A 6,834-nucleotide genomic window follows, 5' to 3' on the forward strand; every position below is an offset into this window, starting at 1 on the left:
TTTACTAACGCGTGTGGTATATCTCCGATAAAAGTTGAGGGATATTTTCGTAAAATTATACAGAAAAATAACCTACATTCAATAAAAAATTCCTCAAAATAATAAATTATCTAATTAAAATTAAGGTTTTTTTTAAATTTATATTAAGATAAAGTCTGTTTTTTAAATAAAATTGCCTAAAAGTTATAAAATCCTAGCGAATTTTACTACCAAAAAAAAAAACATCAGTTTAGTAAAAGGAATTTTTTATCGGAAAATATATTTAATACAGTTTTTTAATCACTTTAAAAACCAAATTATTTTTTAAAAAATTTATTTGAAAAATTAAATGTTTAGAAAAGAGAAAGAGAGAAGAGGAAGAGAAAAAAGAATTTAAAAAAGAAGAAAAAGTTTTATTATATATAAAATTTTGTTTGTAACAAAATGAATAATTTAAATGTCAATATTTGAATATATTATTACAGAAAATTTTGGATATATTTTTTTATAAACTTCTACATTTAAATCAATTTGTCATACATCTTTTCATTTTCCATTTTGAAATTTTGGAAATCTACCAAAAATATATATATATAAAATGTATTTTATATATTTTTTTCCTCCTTATTCCTTCCTAGTTTTATTTTGAAAATGGATCAAAAACTCCCCAAAAACATATATTTCATATAGTATTTTTAAAAAATATATATTTAGTAAAGTTACTGTTTGACAAATATATCTCTACATGATATATATTTTTTATATCTATAAAAACATATTAGTTTCAATTGAAATATATTTTCTATATAAAGTTTAAGAAATAATGTACATTAGTTGAGACGATTTTTACATAATTTTTAAGATATTTCAGAGTTTTCTTACTCCAAATTGTTGCTGTTCTTAGTACAGTATAGCTTATCCAAACATCTTATCCGGCGGAGGATGCGGAAGAGCAAACTCTTAAATAGGGATTTTCCAGTAGATTTATTGAAAGAAAATAATAAAAATAAATTAAATAAGATGTTTATATGATATTTAAGATTTATTTCGATGTTATATTAGATTAAATTGTTGCTCTTTTTTAATAAAGAACGGCTTACATGAGCATCTCATCCGGTTGAGGATGCGGATGAGCAAATTAAGGTTTTTATAAATTAAACTCATTGAAATAAATAACGTAGATTAGTTTAAAACGATGTTAAAGAAATTTGAAGTTTTCTTTAATATTAGATTAATTCAAATTGTTGCTGATTTTTAGAATAAAGCTTATCCAAAAATCACATCCAAGTTGACGATTCGAATGAACACTCGCTTAAATAAGAATTTTTTAAATTAAACTTATTAAAATAAATTAATAAATATTAATTAAAGAAAATATTTACATAATTTTTAAAGTGTTTGAGATTAAATTACTTCAAATTGTTGCTGATTTTTAATAAAAATATAACTGATTCAAGTACATCATCTAGTTGAGGATGCGGAAGATCAAATCGCCTTATATAGGATTTTTGATCAACTTTATAGTAAAAATTACAAAATTTCATTTAAAATTGGCTTTTATTTGATTAAATAATAGAAAAAACGCATTAAAATTGTTGAAATTTAAACGTAATTAAAATGCTAAATTATATTCATTTAAAAATTGGAAAACACTTAATGCGTGTTGAAAATGATTTTTTAATGTTAATTCTTGTAAAGGACATGATTTTTTTATGTTATTATTATTAATGAAAACTTAAAAATCAGTTGTTGAAAGATGACTAATTATTGAGAAGATGAAAATCAATTGTTGAAATCTGATAGTTAATTGTTGAAAGATGGTGGGATATACTTTATTGTTGGAATTTTCGGGATCAATTAATGATATAAGAAAATTGTTTTCTTAAATTTGTAAAGAATAAATTGACGAAAAAGTTGAAGTAAAATGATTAATGATCTCGAGATAATCTTTTAAAATCCATTATACAAAATTCAAAATTCATTTTTTAACATGGTTGAAATAGCAAAAATAAAATACATTTTTTTAAAATTAAAAAAAACTGTAGAAAAAAATAATTAAAATTATAGAAAATTTAGTAATTTATTTATTTTTTTTATTTTAAAAACAGTTTTGCTTAGTTGTTTAATAATTTCTGTAGAGAGAAGATGCTTATGGAAGTGAAAATAGTCTTTTTTTCTTTTTAAGTGTAGAAAATAGTTAAATATTTTTGCAAAAATTTGTTAATAAAGTGCAAATGTTAGCGCTAAACAAACTACAAAAATTTTTATTCTTTATTAAAGTATTTTGTGATTAAAGACAGAACAAATGAAACTACTTTTGTGGACTTTAGCCAACCAGCTGCTATGAGAAAAGCAGTTTTATTGGAAACTTTACAGATGTCAGTTCTCAGTTAAGTTTAAGAGAGTTCCTACCAAATTCAAAAAACAAAACAAAAAAAAAAATATATATATATATATATTTATTTATTTATATAAAAAATGTTTATATTTGAAAAATCTTATCAGCTTCTGGCACAGTTTGCGCTAATGTTTTCTATCGTTCGTATTTATTTTTTTATGTGAAATTTCTCCGTTACATTTTATATTCTTTCTATGAATTATGAATACCTGGAAAGTGCAGGTATCCTCTTTTCATTTTTAGATATAAGTACCGCATCTCCAGACTCCATAATTAGCTAGGAAACCAAAGTTTTTAAGAGGGGATAGACTATTTGCCTAGTGGGCATATGAGATTCGATGAGTAAACACCACTTAAGAGAGTAGAGGACTCATTTAATTATCCCATCCCTCTTTGTATAATAGTTTAACTTGTTACTGATTCTTAATAGTGAATATAATTCATATTCTTCCATCCGAAGCATCGTATCCAATCGAGGATGCGGAGGATAAAAATCTTAAATTAGAAATTTGTGCTTTATTGTGGATTTAGTAAAGTGGAGAAAACATGTAGAAAAGGTTAATAATTTGACAAAAATTTGAAATTCTAATCATTTACTATAAGTTAATATTAAAAAAAGAGCAGGGAAAGCTGTCAAATCTTTCACTTTTCCTGCTTTTGATAATATATGATGATAGGTATTAGCTGAATGATTACTTATCATCTACGGAACCACACCTGAGAATAAAGTACGTGTATATAAATAACTAGATACATTTACTACTTGATATTAAGTTAATTAGTTGAATAATATATATATTATAGAGTTAAATATATACATTTTTTCTATACGTGTGTAGATGAGATGATGCTGAAGAGCAACAATTAGAATTGATGCAATTTACAAAGTTTAAAGTTAATAAATTTTCAAATAATTTTTGTGATATGTAAAAGAGTTGAAAAGCATTCTATCCACCTATGACTTCCTCTTATCGTCATGCAGACAGACCATACAAATTGCTGCAGAATACTCCACTTATTCTGAACCAATGCACAAGGTTTTTCATCCAGTTCTACAATAGTGACAGTGTGCGCTAAGTGGATGCGGGGAGAGAAGGAATGGGGGTAAAGGCTCATTAGACCAGAACATACTCTGGGTGGAACGCTTGGGCCTATCGTCAGTTCGAGAAACTGACTAAAGCTCGGAACAGCAGGGGTGTATACGTCAACGTTTCTATCCTAAAGATGAAAGGGAGGAAGTTAAGCATCGTTTTCGTTCATTGCAAAAATTATGAAAAGGGTACGATGATTCATGTAGATCCATTTTTACTCTACAAAAATTATCGAAAAATTTACTTCTTATACGAGTAATTTTCTCTAAAATCATCCATTTATCCTGATGCACCATCCATCCTCCCATTTCGTGCATCTGTATAGGAAATTTATGCTACGTTAGACATAAATTGAAGGTTATAAAGCGCTAATTTATAATTATAAACGTCTATAAACGATTATTTAATTAATCGACTCGATAAAATTGAATTGAAACCGTGTTTGTGATTTCTCCATGTTTATGACTCATAGGAAACTGCTGTGATGCTGCCTATGGTACTAATGACACGTAAATACAAACCTGACTGCGTGATGTCTCGGTCACGTGTCTGTCACGTGGTGTTTGCTTATATATTGTTAGAAGAGGATTCTCCCCTACTGTGACCTTCCTTCACCCGTACTGCATAGTTATTATTCAATATCATGATGAATAGACTAACCTAGTATATAAATTACACATTTAATATCTTATAACGTTCTGTGCTGCACATATTAACATTTTACTTCGCTTTTTTACCAAAAAAAGAAAAGAATTTTTATGTTTTTTGCCATTTTCGATAGAGGAATTGCTGTTAATGCCACTATTAATTACGAATAAGCAACAATGCAACAGCAACGTCACTTCGTATCTTATCATAAGTAAAATATAATTTGACAAGTAATAAATTGGAAAATGTAGAAACTAATCAATAATAAAACTAAGTTTTTCTTAAATAAAAAATAAGAAAAAATTATTAACGTATGTAATTTTATATTCCTTATGAATTTTCTAGGGATTATTATACAAATATTTATCCATTTTATTCATTTTCATCAATGGAAACAAATAGAAGTGCAATAACTGTCATGATTAATTTCTGGGTAAGTTATTGTATGTATAATTCATGATCTTCTCCCCTTTCATCAGCAATTGTTGTACTTATTCTTAAATTATCAACTGAACATTCAGTTGATTTCAATGATTTTAAAATACCCAAATGTATTCTAATACCCTCAATATTTAATTAATTCGATTCTAAACTAATCCTTAATGATTCTACCTAACGTTAATGATTCAAAATTCATTGGGTGATTTTAATGATTCTTATGAATTCTAACAATTTCATTCTGCCATTTTCTGTTAATCAACAGCTTTCTGCTACGAAATTTCAGCAATAATCGACGATTTTCTGCACAGAAATGCTAATTTTTTACAGTATTTTACGAGCTATTCTTACGTTTAACGAAGGAGGATGCTCTTCTCGAGAAGAGGGATTTTAAAATATTTTTCTTTAAAAAAAGGGGGGAGGTCAAATCTAGACAAAAATAGGGATTATTCAACCGGATATTAAAACTGGATAGAGTAAAAATAGCGTAAAGTGACGAGGAGAGAAGACATTGTCAATAGAAAACATATGAAAGAAGTTTTCCGACTGATTGCGATTTCTCTAAGTCTTCTTCTGTACATCGTTCGATAGTTAAGTAGGTATTATCCTTTCTCTAAGTCAAGAGCCGTCTTTGTTTTACTCTTAATGGTAATTAAATGCCTTGGGCTGCTCGACCCAAACTGAATTTTCCATCAATTCAGGATTAGGAAGATCCTACTAAAAATGATCCGAAAGATACTGAGAAACATCTGGAGCTCTTCCATTAAGAAAAGCGCTAATGTACTCTAAGTTCTGGTGTGCCTGTCCGTTATCTAAACGGAAAACAACGTTTTTATTAGTGCTTCTTATTTATTTCATCCTTCGAATTTCACGTAGATTAACTCCCCCCGTCTGTCAGTCACGAGGTACGTAATTCAAACTCCTCCTCTTCCTCATCCTAATTAGAACAATAGGACGTAATATTATTTATAAAACGAGCTTTTTTTGTGGGGGCAGAAGAGGAGGAGGATAGTTTTCCTTCTCCGAATCTCTTCTCCATCTTCACTCTCCTTTACGGAGTGATGCATTTGAGCGGATGGATTTGTGGGTCTACTGGATGACCGACTAACTCCTCTCTCTATCTGCGCCGGTAGAATCGAGATCCATTTCCGCTTCTTGCCTCCCCCCTTCTCCCCCCGTTCGCACTGTTTGGCTATCTGCGCTATATAGAAGGAAGACGGACGGATGTCCGACAATACAGACTTCCTCTAAAACCGGATATCCTGTGGTGTGCAGTGGCCGTGAACACGAGAGAAACCGAACGAAACAAAATCCTGCTTTTTCTATCCACACGTGTCTCCTCCTTGTATCCCTGTTTAGAAACATAATTCCACAAAAAAAAAAAAAATATATATATATAAAATACAATCAGGATCAGAGATTTTTAAGGAATGTAACGTTATCCTATCGATAGTTAATCCGTTAATCTTACTCCTGATATTAATCCCGATTACTGCAATAAGATCTGAAGGATCGATTACCTTTATCGATCCTTTAAGGATCCCGGATTGTCACTCGTTAATCCTGGATTAAGAAGATAATCCTAATTAATCCGGGATTAAGAGACTAATCGCGAGGTAAGTCTTCTTAATCCTCCACCAACTGTAATGTGATGTTCGATATTTTCTTTATTCTTTTTAATGTAATAAAAAAAAATAATAATAAACATATAATTTACCTTTTTTTTAAATTAAATATTATTAAATTTAATTCTTAATTTTTATTTATTTATTTATTTTTAAAAATTTAATTTTAATTTAATAAATTAGGATTAAAGTTAAATGATGGAGATACTTAATTTGATAAAGAAATTCGGTCAATTTAAGTAATTAAATTTGCTTAAAAAATTAATTAATTAATTTAGAATCTATAAATTGGATTAAGTTAATCCGTATTAATTTGTGTAATTGTTTTTTTAAAGAGATTATCCGTAAATTATTTATAAAATTCGAAGATAATCGTGACTTATCGTAAGTTGAACAGTTTAATTGCTGTTAAACTCGATTAATTTCGGATTTATTGAGCATTAAACACGGGTTAACTGTTGATTTATCCTAATCCGATCCGAGTTTACGACGTTATAATTAAATAATCCTCAACATTCCAAGAATATTTACCACTAAATTATACAGAAAAATTAATTAATAACACTGCATAATCCATCAGGATTAATTTTGTATTATCTCTAATCCAAAATTAAGCTAATTTTTGTGTAAAATACATTTTTATAGCATAAAAATC

The sequence above is a fragment of the Centruroides vittatus genome, unplaced genomic scaffold (assembly GCF_030686945.1).
Source record: "Centruroides vittatus isolate TY-2023 unplaced genomic scaffold, ASM3068694v2 contig_439, whole genome shotgun sequence".
NCBI classification, from domain to species: Eukaryota; Metazoa; Arthropoda; class Arachnida; order Scorpiones; family Buthidae; genus Centruroides; species Centruroides vittatus.